Here is a 16559-nt window from a genome sequence, read left to right as displayed (position 1 = left end):
GGCTTTTGGGAAAGGAACATGCTGAAGATCAAAAAGCAAATATTGAGACCACCTATTTTAATGGCTCTGGGGAGAACATCTGGAGAGACAAGTTTTATGAGTCTGTTGGCTCGTGTCCTTTTGAAATGTTTTCAGTGCTAAGTGATGTACTTCTCTCACATTTTACTTCCACTGAGACAAGCTGCTCGGTGGCATACTGGGATGCCGTGCCACAAATATACTCGTTCTGCTGTCACCCAAATATCACTTCCCAAAAGTGCCTACAACTGACTTGAGAAAATTCATGGAGTTAACTTCTAGAGTGGGAAAGTTTTGCCAACATCATCTCCTGCTGCTGCATTTTTTCTGTTGCTACCATGCCATGCTTCCCCATTACTATTAATGCTTCCATGTCCTGATTAGCCTTCCGCTTCAGCAACTTCATTCTGCCCAAATCATTCACTGCCACGTAGTCTGGAGACAACTGTCTTATTTCTAGCTCTTCCCTCCATGTCTTCAAAGCCTTGGGGGTGAAGGGTTTCACAGAGGTCCAGCTAGCAAGGATTTTGTGCTATGGGAGTCTAGGTGATAAATTCCTGTGGACAGACCATCACCATTCCCAGCCATCATGTCCACAGCCAGACAACAGTGACAGTGGGATGATGATTACTCCTGGAGGTGCTTGATAACTTTGTCAAATACTTGGATCCTGCTTTAATATCTCCTGAATGAGTTCCCCATTGTCCTTCCAGTAGGACCTCGTGGTTGTAGAATTTAATTTTAATTTACAGAATTAAAGCTCAGACACAGGCAATTCACAGTTTGTCAGTTCAGCTATCAACATGCAAAAGCACCCCCACCTTCCCACCCAATGGCAGCAGTGCCAGCACCAAGGACACTGGCACTCAGTGTCTTGTTTCAGAGCAGTCCTGAAACTTGAAAGCAAATCCCCCGATTTTCCTCAGCGGCACAAGGTGGTTTGGGGGTGTGTCACTGTAACCAGTTCCCTCACAGAAAAACAGAAGTTCTGCCTCAGGCGAACACCAAATTGTCCTAGCTGCTAGTGCTTGGTGAGAACATTTTGATAACTTTAGTTGAAAGTCAACCCTGAGCATCACACACATAGAGCTGCAGGAGAGCCGCCTGTTGCAGTCCAACTTGGACCTGGTATTTCTTAAAAAGGCATCATCCCTAGAGATCTTCTGTAATAATTTCTCTCCACGGAGTAAATAAGGCAAACCAGGGTGTCAAGGCTCCTAACTCAGCTTGGTTACATCTCTCACATCCAGTGAGATCTTGGCACCACTGAAGCCAAAAGGAGCCTCACAGACCACAGCAGGAGCAAGCTGTCTGTGCAGCAACCAATGACTGCGCTGTCCCAGAAAGGAACTCCAGAGCCAGCGCCTCTATGTGGCAGCTCAGAATTCAAACCTCAGGGTCATCAGGGCAATTCTGAGCTTACCTTTTAAAAAGAAACCCTCTAAGTATTTCCTTCAGCAGAATATTTAATCACGAGTGTAAGTTTGTCAAATGCCATCTCTGACCTCCAAGCTTTTATTGATTACCTGCAAGTCCATTGTGTTGCATTACGCTCACTCAGGCTACAGGGCAGCAAAGTCAAGAATAAGCTAAAAAGTCCAATTTTAAAAATAGATAAGAAATAGTCTCATTCTCAAGTTAACAAATGGTGTTACAATTAGCTTTGCAAGAGAGGGACAAAAAATACTCAGTTATACTCTACAAGGTGCAAGAAAATTTCACCAAAAGAATTTCTGAAATTCTGAAACTCCACACAAAACTGAGGGAGACACCAGCCCTTCCCAAAGGAATAAACCATTATCTGTGGAGACTAGTGGGTATTACTGCAATTGCAAGTCAACTAAAACAACAGCAAGGAGATTTAGACAATATGATTCTGCTACCATAACCTAAGTCCCACCCTGTCCCTAATTAGCAGTAACACACTGAAGAGAAGAGGAAATGGGAATTGCAACATGGAAATAATTTCTTGAATTCTTTCACCAAAGAGAGGAGATTATTTAGTTCTTGTCCCAAACATACCTTCTTTATGCAGAAATCCCCGGATTCCACTGGAAGCCCCAGTGGTACAGTGTTACATGGGGAAAAAAAAGTAAAAGTGACAAAAAAGTAGAAGAAAAATTGTATTTTTCAAATTGAATGTACTTGAATTAATTCTGTCTGGTTTTCCCTCTCTGGTTGCCAAGGATTTCCAGGAGATGTCACCTGGAAAAACTCCCCACACTAACACACAGAGGGATTTTTTCCTTCTTCCAGTGTTGGTCACACTGCAGCTCTTTGCACATGCTGGTGAAAGCAAGAAGGCAATAGAGGTGGGGGGAAAAAATCAACTGGGGTTTCTCAGGGCAGAAAACAGTGCTTTATAGTGGGTTGGGGGAACAGAGACTGGAGTTGAGAAGCTGGCAGGGCACTACCTGTGAGGATCCTAAAGGTGAGTAAGGGAAGTCTGAACTCCCATTTTCCCTGCCCTCCCTTTGAATGGAGAGCCTACCTTTATTTATTTTGGTTGAAAGCTGTGCTGACAGACATCAAACAAGCGAAGACTAAACACTCATTCTCTAAGAGCTGCCTCTTCAGCTAGAGTTACAAGAAGAATTTGGGACTTTTCATCTGAATCCCAGTGAAAAGACATGTGGTACCAACTCTTCTTTGTCAGGCTGTGAGAGCTCCCTTCCCCTGGGACAGGGGGACATCAGGAACACCCCTGTGTCTGGCAAAACCTCAGAGATTAGGGTTGGATAATTTCAGTGGCAGAAAAAATAAAATAAAAGCCGGTGAGAGCCCAGGTCCAGCTTGTGCTTCCTCACTTGTAGCAGACCTGCACCAGCCAGCACTAGTGTGAGGGGTGATTTGGGAGGAGAGCTTTGCTAAATGCCCCTGAAACAGGGGTTGCTGCACAAGTGAGATCAAGGTTCTCTCTCCTGGTTATTAGCCAAACAGAGGAATAAGAAGAGAAAGCAAGGAGAGCTCTGCTTTACAGGAGAAGGAGCTGTGGCACAGGCTGCAATGAAAGAACCTCTCAAGGTCACAGCACAATCCTGTGCCAAAAGCAGAAGAGAAGGCACAGTCCTGGTGCACAGCCACAGCAGAGCCCCAGGCTGAGGCAGCTGCACCACAGCTCCTAATAAAACATGCTCTGCCTCTGCTACCCTCTTCTTCCTCCCAGCCTCACATTTTAAACTTTTTAAACCCAACACTCTGCACTCTGATTTAGCAAAAGCCTGGACACTTTTCCCCCCTCTTTTATTAAAAAAAAAAAAAAAAAAAAAAAGAAGAAGAAATGAGGTTCTTGTTAAAGGGAATGGAAGCAATACAGCTGTGGCTGTGATTAACGTAGTTCAGGGTTGAACTGAATATTGCTTCTTCCCTGCAGTATTTTTAATTACACTCCTGATTTTATATTTGGAGACCGTCATAGACCTGTTCTGGTAAATTGTCAAGCAACCACAAGTCAAATATGTGTTAAATATGAGAATATACTGCCATTTTTATCTGATTTGTGGTTCATTCACACTATGTTATCTACTTTTAATTAAATACCATAAAATACACATGGTCAGCAGTTTGACTTTTCATTTCCTTACAATGTCAGTAATTCAGCTTGATTGTTGCCACCTACCATAGAATTGCATTTTAAAGATGTTACCCCTGCACGGTGCAGATTCAATATCAGAACAATTTAAACTAGTTGCTAAAAATAACTACCACCTACTTAGGAGCAGCTCTGCCTTTAACAGTCACATGCAGATTTCATGACTCTTCGCCTGCCTGGCGAGGACGGGCAGCCTTGGGAGGCATCGCAGTGGCCTTGATTTTAGGGGTGGGGGGGGTCGGGGTTTGGGTTTGTATGAAATGCTTGTGTCATCTCCGTGTTGATTGATAGCCCACCTTGTTCATTAAAGATATGGCTTGGATTTTGCTAGATTACCCCAGGCATTGGAAATAAGAGCCTTCCTACTGGAGGCATGTTATGCATGGACTTAAAGTTCACCACTTCATTAATAACACTCCTCAGCTGGACATTTTACGTGCCTCTCTGATATATGACTGTTTAGGTGCATGTTTTTTTCCCCTTTCTAATACTGCTTTAAAGGGGAATGAGTATTTTTTTTTAAGAATTATTTAATTCTTTGACTTCTAGGTTATATTGCCGCACTCCTGAAATTGCTAGATCTCATTATCCTTTTCTTTGAGAGTAGCTGGGCAATTTGGTTTGACCACTGAAAACAGTTCATTAAAACTAGCAATGGCTGAGCATCCCTAAGGATGACAGAGTGAACATAGGAGCAGCAACATCGTGTCAGACCAAGGCAAATCCAGTGACTTGTCTCCAACAATCACGAACAGCAGATAGCCAGGGAAGAGGAGAACAGAACCATCCCACAAAATCCAACATCCCTGAACACCCTAACAATTTGCAGTGCAGAGATTTTTCTGAACCAGAGTGTTTTTGCAGAAAGCAACCTTTGGTAAGTTTTTTCTCACATAAATCTGAGCAGCCACCCTTTAAACACCTGAAAATTTGCAGCATCCACAACATCCTGCAGAAAGAAGTTCCTTGTGTATGCTACATGTGCCATGAAGCAGCAACACTTTTTTTACCCCAAAGCCTTACTCAGTAGCTTTATTTGATGCTCCTTTACTTCATCTGAGAAGAAACAATGAATCATCTTTCCCTGCTCTTCATCTCCATGCTTGTAGTTACCATTTTACAGCCCCCTGTCATATCCCCTCATCTCTTTTCCCAGCTAAAGAATCCTAGACTATTTTACGATTCTTCATACAAAGCCATTCTCTGACTCTAATCACTCATTTTCCATGCCTTTTCCACTCCTGCTGTGTCTGAAGTGTTGGAACTGAACCAAGTATTCAAGATGTGGGCAAAGCGTGGATGTCTAAAGTGCTGAAGAGTGTCTCCTCTTTTGTGTCTCCTCTTTTGTTTTGTATTACTTTACTAATAGCTCCTAACAGTAAGTCAGCCTTTTTTAAAATAAATACTAAGCACTGAGGTGATGCTTTCAAAGCCCAGTGTTATAACCACATCTTTTTTCCCAAGTGATAGTATTCAATTCCACGCTCGTCACCATCAATGCGATGCTGTGACTTTCACCCCACCTCTCTTACATCCACGCTGAATTTCCTCTCCCACTCTATTGCTCAGGGACACGGTATGAAAAGGCACTTCCTCGATTCTTTGCAGCCAGCCCTTGCTTTATTACCTTGAATAAGTTGGCATTCACCTCCAAACTTGCCATCTTACTGATCAGCCCGTTTTTTTAGGACATTTATGAAAATACGGGCTGTAGCACGGACCTCTGCAAGGTTCGGCTGTGGAAATGACCTCTCTGTTCCTCTCTGTTGTTTCCCATCTTTTCAGCAATTATTTGTCCATGCAAGAAACTTATGGAGGTTATTTCCTGTAAGGCCCTTGGGTGAAGCACTTTTTCAAATGCCTTTGTGAATTCCCCGAGGACCATATCACCCAGATCTCTTTGTTCATTTGCCTGGGGACTCCTTCAAAGGGTTCCTGAAGATTTGTGAGCTTTGTCCTCCCTTTTCATTCTTGAACATATAACTTTAACATTTTGAAGGATGCCTTCTTGCTTCTAATAATCTGTTTTACCCTACGATTTGTCATGTCAGCTCCCCTTTGGTCTTTCTGAAGTAATCTGAAGAAAAGCAGGTGATGAACACTCCCTCAGAAGTGCTTAGGGGATAGCACTGAGATATTTGTAAGCTATCAACAACTAAGTTACAGAAAATACATGGGGGGGAGTATTTTATGCTCCACCAGTGAAAGATCTAATCAGCAGACTAATTCCCAGGTGTCAGAAGCCCTACACCATCTCGCTTGGCCAACATCAGAGAGCACGTGGTTCAGTTTCCCACACACAGGCAGAGCTGGCTTCTGGAATATGTTAACGTGACTGATTGCTTCTGGCAGAACTCAGAGGAGCCTTAATCTGAAGCAGCAGCTAAGAGCAGACTGAGGAGAAAAGCCCCAAGCCACCCATGTCTGCTGCACACAGGTTGGGCAGGTCGCACCCAAGACTTCCAGACCTTTGGCTTCTCCCTCTGCCTGCCATCAGCAGTGTTGGAAGTGTCAGCTGGACTTCTGCATCCACTTCTGAGCCAAAAGTCGAAGAGGACATCCCACAGCTAAAACTCACCTGGGGAAAACATGCTCAGGAGTCCCCATGCGGGCCTCCTGAACAAACAGGGGTCTTGATCCCCAAGAAGAGAAACTGAGAGAGGCAGGGAAAGAATATCCAAGTGTAAGGAAGACTCCATCCAAGAGGAAGGGAATGGCTTTGTTCCCATTCAGAGTGGGCAGGATAAGAAATCATGGACAGAAAGGGAAAATCTGCTGGGTGCTAGGACATTATTTTAAGAGTAAAAATAGTGACTGGAGATTTTTAAGAGTTGATTAGAGAACTATCTGATAGTAATTAAATAGATATAATAAGTCTTGTTTGGATCTGCTGATCTCTTCATATCTCTTCCAGTTCTCTTTTCTAGGACTTGTAGTCCAAATCCAATTGATTTATATAGCCTTTGAATCAAACCTTTAGGAAACAATTACTGTCAACACATACATGTAAAAAAAAGAGGGGGGAAACCCCTATTCTTAATTCAATATATTTCACTGAAGATACAAAATAGTTTTCAGTGAAGAAGAGCGAGCCATGGAGTTGGAATTGTGTTACAGAAAAGGGAGAAGTTTAAAGCAAGTTCATAATCCATAAAGAGGCATCTACTGTGTCTGAACAGGAGCCTTATTTAGCTTTAAGAAAAGGCCAGATGGGGGGGAAACCCTCGCAAATACATGAAAGAAAAAAGAGGGCAATCTTGCTTTAAGATTATTGTGGAATATCTACAAAACTCAGAGATTACATGAGAAAAACTGAACTTTCTCCACAAAACTGGTTAGAATGCTCTTCTCTCATTTTGAATGAAGCAGAAGCCCTTGTTCCATGATGAGAAAACAAATGAGCAGATTAAAAAATGTCACATTAGCTAACCCCTCTGTAGCTTCATAAGCCTGGAAGGACTCATCTGTAGTACCTGGAGGTGACATTTCCCAAATACTCATTTATGATTATGAATCATTTTCTCTAAGGGGAAAAAGATTAAGATTTCTTAAAATAAAATAAAAAAAAAATAAAAAAAGACAGTCCTAAAAGATTGTGTCAAGTCACCCTAGCTTGTCTGGTATGTAACTCTACCCAGCATCTCTTCTGTAAATAATTGAAGCCAGATCTCTCTCTAAATAAGAACAGTGAGTAGAATCTAAAAAGGAAAAAAGGGTTTCATTGCATTTGTTGGCTGCTGTGACAGATTGTGGTGTGGGGTGATATTAGAGGGTAAGATGCAGCAGTTTGGAATTGTGTGGAGAACCTCAGTGCTGCACAATGTACCACGAGGTGTTTCCCCCTCCCTACACAGCTCACACTTTCCTGACAGCTCAGGAGTCACCTGGGGCAGGGGCTGAGATTCTCTCAAACTTTATCAGGATAGTAAAGGAAAATGCTTTGGAATATTTAAAGCTGAAGATTAAGGGAAGACAAAAAAGGTAAAGACAATGAGAGTACGCTAGTTGAGGAGTGTCAGTAAGGGAAGCATCTTGGATATACAGCGGAGGTCTAAAAGCTATGAAAGTTTAACTGTAGCTTTCAAACTTTCACTGATTTTTAAAATGTTTTCTGATCCTTAGCCTTTTTTTTTTTTTTTTAACCTAGGAATAACAAATTGTTACTTATCTAGTAAATTTCATGAAGTTTGATTAATCAACCTGAGCAAAATTCTTTCTTGAAAGATGCTGTGGAAGGTCAAACTAATGTCAGGTTGTGAGAAACCTGTATTTGAAAAAGGACTTTTGCTGTAGGTATTCCTATTTACTGAAAATATCACTAATTAGGTTTGTCATGAGCTGAAAAGAAAATATGTTTGTAAAAGGATTACAAAGGAGATCATGAGGTAATCCCAAGATGCGAACAGTGAGTTTGACATTCAGGACCAGGCCCAGCTCAGGCAAAATTGGTGTAACTACATCCAAATGAAAAGGGGTGAATTTAACCCCAGACTGAGAAAAATCAAGCTGGATTTGAAAAAGGGAGGGAGTTATGGTAATGGGAACACTACCTCCCTAGGCTGTATCACCTAAAATATAACATGGAAAAAGAGTAATTAATCTGCTGCAGCCAGGGTGCAGAAGATGGAAGGCTTTCCTGCTAATCCAATGCTTCCCAGGATTATTTTAATCTCCAGAACCTGTTTAATGCTAGCTCATCCCTCTGTAGGAGTTCCATTTCCAGGTGTCCTGAGCTGGAGCCTTAGAGCTCCCTGTGACTAATCACTGTCAGTGCTGAAGGCCTGGAGTAACCAGGGCTCCTTAAATGTGTTTTACGGGCAGGTTATTGTCATCTCCTCTTTCCAAACCACACCTCAGCTGTGGATTTAAAACAAGAGTAACGGGGCATGGTAGGGAGATGGATGAACTTCTGATTTAAAGACAAAATGAGACACAGAGAAAAGGATTCTGTGGCTACTGCCCAAAAATTATTAAGATAATGATTAAACTAAAAAATGCAAATACACAAGATGTTTTGTGCTGCTAGGCAAGACCAGAACTGATATTAAAATGTCTTGTGAACATTATAATATGTTCAGAATAGGGGGGTAGAAGACACAGAGGAAAACAGAAGAGAAGCCATATGGTCATAGCCGGTGGTCAATGGAAAAAAACAAACCCAAATGAGAAAGTACAGAAAGAGAAATACAAAGTTTGGGGGAGAAATGTTTATCATTACACCTCTCTCGTGCATTTGCACAGTGAATTCTGGGCTGATGCCCCACTGTGTTCAAAACTTCCACCTGAAGCCAAATGTAAGAACTCTCTGAGGTATATTCCTGAGGCAGGGCACAATGGGAAGGGTTTTTTTCCTAAGCAGAGGAATAATTATAATCCTAAAAGTAAACCATGACAGCTCTGAGTTCCCTGATTCAACTGTGCTGCTGGAGCCATTTTCCATGGCAATCTGAACCACTAGGAAGGTACACTTCCATCTCAACGTATTGAACCCTCCTCTGGTGCCAGCACCACCAAATCTGAGCAACATTTGGGATGAGTGGGAAATGGCTTGTTCAACAAACAGCATTTCAAAGCCTAAGAAAACCAAATGTCCCCTGTTGCATCACCTTTAAGGTCCCAAACCTACCTTAATTTTCTACAGTAACAATCTATTCATGCTTTGTGTGAGGAAATAAGATGGGGGTGGAGGGGAAAACTAATTTTATGTCAGAGCAAATTAAGACAGTGTAATTGACTGCAGAGAGGGCAGCAGCCGCTTGCCTTCCCAGCTGCAGACACATTAAAGATTTACACACTCTGTGTCTGTCACACAGGAACTATTAGGGGTAGTGGGAACCATCCCTTCCTGCACTTACCCCAAAAGCAATCCAAGCCATGACAGGTCACAAATACGGCTGCACATCACCCTCACTGCGGGCCAGTGGGTACCTGAGCAGCACGCCACATGCATGCATGACTGAAGATGGATAGCATGACATTTATTAACCATGCACATAATTAAAATCCTTTAAAAACATCCTCAGAACAAAAATAACATATCTTGAATTCCACAGGACTGCCCAGGCTGCCATCCTCAATAAGTTTCGGTGCAGAGAGCTACACAACTAAATCGCTGGTATGGGAGCAGCACTCCAGGGACCGGTCCCGTATCAGCCCGTCTGCCTAATCAGCTGTGAAGCACCGGAGCTCCACGAGCACGTTCAGACAGCACAGCACGTGTGGGATGATATGGGGAACATGATCAGGACATGGATCCAGGCTAAGCCCAGCCTGCTGCTGCTGGCTAACCCCACGCCCCGGGCTGCGGAGAGCAGTGCAGGAACAGTTGCCACTGCATCAGTGCTAACACCAAAGTCTTGCTCAAGAGAGGAGTCCACTGCTCACACTTGAATGCTGTGAGGAGATTCAGAAGTCCAGTCTTGCTGCCATAAAAGCTGTTTCTTTTCCATGAACAGTCTGGAACTGTGCTTGCAAGGTATATTTTTTTATAACTTAATCACATCATGCACTGAGCCCCCATTAGCTCCGTTTATCTGACTTTCCCCCAATGTTTCTTTTTTTCTCTACTGTGCCCCTCTGATCACTTTTATCCAAATTATCATCTTTGTAAAATTTCTCCTATAATTGCTCCAGGAGAGAGACTTTGCTACTGGCCTGTCCACAGAGGACTTTGTGCTCCAGCCAGACTCCAGTGGTGTATTAATAGAATAAATGAAACTGGGTTAGGGCAACGAGTGATTCCCAACAAGGCGGCCCACCAGCTTTGTATGACTGGCAACAGCAACTCCTTCAAAATTCTACAAGTCTAAAATTAGAGGATAGGGAAAAGGCCTAAGGAATAACCTACCTTCCACACTATAGACAGATATCCTGCCTGGAACCATGTAAGGACATCAGACATTCAAAGCTGCCTTCTTCTGGGACAGGTATCTGTAATGCTGTCTGAGAAAGGAGAATTTGTAGAAGAGGTATAAATGTATACATCAGTCAGTGCTTCCTCACATATCATCAAACACTACTGGCTATCTTAAATTCAGAGACAATATTTCTGCATCACAGGCAAAGAGCTGACAAGCAAAGAAGTAACCAAAGTAATGTAAGAATTTGTAAGATGTTTTGAATTTTGAAAGTTTTCCTCTTCCCCAAGTGAAACAGAATCAAAATAGCATCAAACTTGTACCACGTGCTTGATCAAAACATCAGTGACTGAGGTTTCATGAGACTTTCCAGAGAGGAAGACCAGGCAAGAGAAGTGCTGTAAGTGGCTTGCTAAACATTGCTGAAAAGCAGGTAGAGATTTGGGGTAAGGAGAAGAAATTGGATAGAGAAGGATGTGGTGTGTTGGAAAGAAGGACAGAAGGTGAAGGAAGCAGGACAATGCCTGGGTGCTTTTCCAACAGCTGTGGTTTGAGTGACTCATCCAGCCAACATGGACCAAAGGCAAACACCCTGCCACATCCACAGGTGACACAGCTTCTGTGGGTTCAGTGCATGAGACAGGATGGGTGTCATCAGCCCTCTAGGCAGACTCCTTCTCCCTGAATATTTCTCACCTTTCCAATACAGTTCCACTGCCAGTTTACCACCACAACACCCCACACAGAATTTGTAAGCACCAGGACACACCATCACATAACCATGACTGGCCTGCATCACTATCACCAGCTTCCCAAAGCAAGACCTTCCCACGGCCAGCTAGTACACATCTCGAAACAGCTGTTGAGTTAGCATCATCCGAATGCATTCCACTGGAAGCACCCCAGCCAACTCCATTACTGCTGGGGAGAGAAGCTTTGGGCTGTCATGCATCTTTCAAAGCGAGTTAGCGAGGCCGTGCGTTTAATTCCCAGCTCGGCTCACGCTTCCTCTCCAGCACCCGCGCCCCTCCGAGCCCTGTGCTACAGCACTGCCACCAGCTCCAGGGAATCCGGAGATGCTGCTGCTGCTGCTGCTGAGTGGATCTGTTTATACCCATAAAAATTAGTGTTGCAGCTCCACCTAACTCAAACAGTTTTGCTTAGGAAATTACAGCGTGGCATTCGACCGGCTGCTTAGAGCACGGAGGAGTAAGTGGGTACTGGCATCGTGTTTTTAATTAAGCAGGTAAAGCCTAGATTAAGCCGCATCAAATGGAGAGTGTTTCTTTAATTCGGTATTGTTGCTCTCCTCAGCCAGGGCAGAAGGGGTTGGCCTTAAAATCCTTGTAACTAAAAAGCCAGTCTCATGACCAACTACATAATTGATTAAACACAACTGCGGACTACCATTATCGGGAAGTGCAATTTTCCCGGTGTCGCTTCGAGTCTGAAATACCTCAAGGGTAATTACAGCCCGAGATGCAACACAGAAGGCTTTGAAGTAGGGGAAGAAAAGATGAGGGTGGCTGAGACGGTCTGCGCCTGTTCATTTGTCCTTGCCGGCAAAGACGCTTAAGCCGCGGCGGAGCGCGGCCCCTGCGGCCCCGGCAGCGCCGCGGGTCACGCCGAAAGCAGCGCGGGGACGCGGCCCCTTCCTCGGCCGCCCTAATCAAAGTTTCATGCAGCTGTGCTCCTCTTTGGCTCGGATTTGCCATGCCTCGCTGCCCGCCGCCGGGCTGACCACTCACGGCGGCCAGGAGTGCACTTGCTCTGACCAGCTAAATTATTTACCCCAGGAACAATTGCATAACACGACACGCCAGGCCTAGAAAAAAAAAACAAAACGAAAGGACCCTCTTCGGCCTCTGAGAAAAGAGGCACTAAAACTAATTCAGAAATGAAGAGATCCAGTCTTTATTTCTAATTAATAACAGGTTAGAAGTAAAAACCGCTATTAGTGACAGAACATAACAAGGAAACCAAACCGGCATTGTTAAGAGGGCTATTTAAAGAAATGTTAATGAATTGAATCTGAAGTTCTTCTTAGTCAAGCAGGAAACAACTAATGGTTTAAAGAGGAAAAGTGAAGCATTATTAAATGCTGTATATTTGTTATGTCAGTGACCAGTTTGCCAGAGGCTTTGAGGTGAGAAGGGAAGTTCAAATCCTTTCCACTGCATTTACAGCTACGGAAAGGTAAATTCATGGGCTTCTCACATACCGCACAAAGGCTTAGTAATTTGTTTGGATTAATAGCATATTGTAGAAGCATAACACTCACACTTTAAAACTAACAAATTCAGCGAGAGCACAGAATTATCATTTAACCATTACTGTCTTCATAAAAACAAGTGCTCTTAATGCTTTGCAGTACATCTTTAAAGTGCTTTAAAAGCCAACAGCTAATTTATCCTGCCACAACCTACCTCGTGGTAGGCAGGGATTGTTATCTCCCCTCTGCAGTTCAATGAACAACGGGGAGTTAAGTGACTTGCCCGGGGCCACAGAGAAAGTCAGTGTCGGCTCTGGGTGCAGAACTCTTGAGCTCTGGGGGTGCGTGATCGCTCCAAGCAGATTTTGGGTAACTCGTTCACAGTATGGTACTAATTAACGAGTCTTTGAGGATTTTTTTTGTCTTTCTTAACTAGGTTTTTTTCAGGCTTTGACAGGCAGGTATCTTTCTCCTCTGAACCACTGCAGAATTAAGAGTTTTTGGATGGTCCTGCTTGCCCAGCCTGGCTCTGTGCAATATTAGAACTGTACTGCACATAGACCCAAGGGGTCCCCTCTAGCACTGAAAGAAGGTTTCATCAGGAGAGAACACAAAACTTTCTGACCTCTGTATGCTTTGAAGCAACATGTGTGCCCTGCACAGGGCAAACTGCACCCCAAAAACTGAAAAGGTCAAAGGTCCCCACATGGCCCTGAAGGAGAATGAAGGAGTGAGAAGAGTCCAGTACACATATGAGACTGAGGCTTGAGCAGTTCTTTGCCACTGCTTGTCTCTGGAAGCAGTGATGGTTTGGAACCACCTTTGTGTTTCAAGATGCCTAGAGAACATTTTTTATGTAGGACTGCTCAAGGCTGCAGTGCTCATTAAATGTCTCCAAGAACCCTTTACTGAGGCTGACCATTATCACACACCATCAACAGAGGATAAAAGCATTATTTTGGATGTTAGCACTCAGGGATATCACTCCCCTGCTCTCCAGGTGGACCCCTGTTATCAGCTCTGCTGACTTACATTGTGCCAGTGGAGTGCTTGGCAAACCACTTCCTGCAATGAGGGCCTCAGCTAGATCACAAAAGGGAATTGTAGTAATAATAATAATAATAATAATAATAATAATTGCAACTACACTGGAACACAGCAGTGAGGAAGAGCAGCCTCCCTCTGGCACTGCCGAACATAACCACACAAAGCTTAGCTGCCATGGGTGTGAAAATAGCCACCAAAACATTAGGTAACAAAGCTCCTGCTATGTGCAGCCCACAAACAGAATGGACAAAAGTCCTGGCACCATCAAACAGCATGGAAAAGAGCTGCATGGCAATTTCTGTTCTCTCTTCTCTCATCTGGGTGGATGAGGTGGGCAGAGGACCTGCTCCACAGAGGTAGTCCTGAAGAGGAGCATGTCAGCAGATCAGATTTAGAGCTGGACTGAAAAGCCACTTTGATTTATCCCTGCACACACCACCCTCTATCCCCTGTTCTCAGGTGCACCAAATGCAGTTCAGATTCCCAGATGAAAGCCCTAAGAACCATAACTGCCCTGCTTTTCTCTGACATTCACAGACACACAAGAAGATGGATAATTCCTACCTACTTCAACATACACAAAAGCTCTGACAGTGCCAGGTCCTGGAGGCTGGGGAGAATCTTTGCTCTACCCTTTGCAGAAGCAGAGCACACGCAGCTGAGCTGACTCCTCACCACAAGCACTGGACACTTGTGGGTTTAGCACTGAAAGGTCCAAACTCTGCAGCCAGCCCAGTTTCTTTATAGAAACGAGACTTAATTTGATACTCGATGCTATCTCAGTGCCCTGGGTACATCTGGTGGATCAGAGATCACACCTCGTGCCTGCCAGGTTTTTACATTTCTGCACAGAGGAACCTGTGGTTGGTATCAGTGACAGGAATTTCAAAGAGTGCAGAGGAGGAAAGAACAGAGATGAAAAAATGGACATTATTTTCCCTCCAAAGCTGGTATGAAGACAGGCTGGTATGAAGCTTTGTAGCTAACAGCATCCAAGAAAAAGAATAAATGGATACATTGTGAGCTGAGTGTCCATGAAATGTGAATCATTAAAAAATATTCACTGTTCTTGCAATGGCATGTTTTAATCACACCTTATTGCTCTGTACTCGACTCTTCAGTAGGACTATTCTATTGAAGTCAGGCTATAGTTTCAAATATTAAAAAAAAAAGCAAACCTTGGTACATTCTGCTAACATTATTCTGGAGGTCAAACCCAGCTCCAAGATAAACATTTGCTGGATTTTATTTATTTCCACCAGATTTTATATTAAATCAGTGTGCACATATTTGCTACTGTTTAACATCCAAAAACCAAAATTATCTCCACACTTAGACCTACAAAACCATTATACCTGGAGTTCTGCTGAAAAAAGCATGTTTAAATCTCTGCAACCACACATAATTTTCCTTGCAGGCAAGGACCAATCATCTAGAATTAAGCAAATATACTATACCCATAGCAACCCAATTTTTGGATTTCAGGTAATACCAGTGATTGTTTAATCATGTGTATTTCCCAAATATCTTTAAACTAAGGATTTAGATATCTCTTCCCAGGCTTCCTAGCTCAGTCCTGTATAAAGAAGTGATTTTTATGAGAAAGGATACAAACGCTTTAACTTAATAGCAGACATGCACAATCATTTGAAATTCTGTCTAATTAAAGTGTTAACTTTCTATAGAGAGCTGATGTTTGCTCAGAAGAGAGGTAAAGCCGTGATGTTTGCAGATATCATTTCAGTTGTATTGCTTCCAGGGAGTATTTTATTTGTACAAACCTAGAATCCTTCTCTACTCCATGTAAAAAATAGATTAGTCCCTTGATAGCCTTGAAAGTCATATCACTCACAAGAAAATTAATAATGCATTACAAAGTATATAAATTTTAAAAATTAGAGGAAGTAGGTTGTAATGGTCCGAAGACCACTGTCCATCCCTGTTCACATCCAGCTTTCACAGAGAGTTTAACATCTTCCCCTCTGACAGCACAAAAAGGCAGAAGCACAATTATTTCTGACAACTCCCCATTAAGCCCCCGGTGTCCCCGGCCATCCCGCGGATGCAGCGGAGCAGAGCTCTGGCTCCAAGACAAAAGCTCTGAGCGGTGGAGGGGAGGGGAAGGCAGTGGCCAGGCAGCTGCTCCTTGGTGCTTCTGGTCCCCACTCTGACCCCCTAATTTAGGAGATGCTCCCAAACCTCTCTCTTAAGAGGCTTGAAGTGCAGCCCACTGTGCAGTGCCAAACCTCAGCTGACGGGACTGCCCCTCTCAGCCTCCTTAGAGAAGAGCTTCCTTCTTTCAGGGCAGCCAACAGGATTTGGGAATTTGCTGCACCATAACAATGAAGAAGCACTGAGCCTGAGCAGACTTTGGTACATAGTATTTCTATGGCAATTGCTTCAACTTGTCAGTGGTTAAAGGGTGTTTTAAAAGAAAACAAAGGGAAAATAGAAGAAAATGGACATTTGGAGGATAAATACATCATGCAATGAGGAGAGGAAAGAACAGGAAAGCAGACAGGATACTGTATGCAGCTCACCCTTGTAGCAAGGTTTGCTCTATAAGAGTAAGGAAACCAAAGTGCTTGATGTTGGAAGCAATAGAACTGGTGATTTGAACAGTGTAATTAAGTGTGCAATCCCTCCTTCCGAAAGTCTCCATGGCAAGTCTGCTAATGAAGTGGGCAGGGGACTCAGTGAGGAAACAGAAAGGAGGGAAAGAGCCCAGCCCCTCTGTTGTGTTGGTGAGCTCCCCAGATTTTGGTGTGGGGCACAGAGAGCCACTGTGATCCTTGGAGGCATCAGAAGAGGTTCAGTGTGTTTGCAGCCAGCA

At 43.5% G+C, this 16559-nt stretch overlaps 1 protein-coding gene across 6 annotated transcripts in view; it reads right to left on the bottom strand.

Annotated features, from left to right (window-relative positions):
• Positions 1 to 16559, bottom strand: part of LOC111926426 (uncharacterized) — a 384290-nt gene that overhangs the window by 237226 nt on the left and 130505 nt on the right. For 2 of the 6 annotated variants that reach the window (XM_086875079.1, XM_086875073.1), the window contains exon 4: positions 10458 to 10552. The exons of the other annotated variants lie outside the window; for them this stretch is intronic. The gene's annotated coding sequence lies outside the window, so the exon portion shown is untranslated. The remainder of the gene's footprint in view (positions 1 to 10457; positions 10553 to 16559) is intronic. 6 annotated transcript variants of the gene reach the window in all.

Source organism: Cyanistes caeruleus, chromosome 2 (assembly GCF_971803275.1).
Source record: "Cyanistes caeruleus chromosome 2, bCyaCae1.hap1.1, whole genome shotgun sequence".
Lineage (NCBI taxonomy): Eukaryota > Metazoa > Chordata > Aves > Passeriformes > Paridae > Cyanistes > Cyanistes caeruleus.
This window is presented reverse-complemented; position numbering and strand designations above follow the sequence as displayed.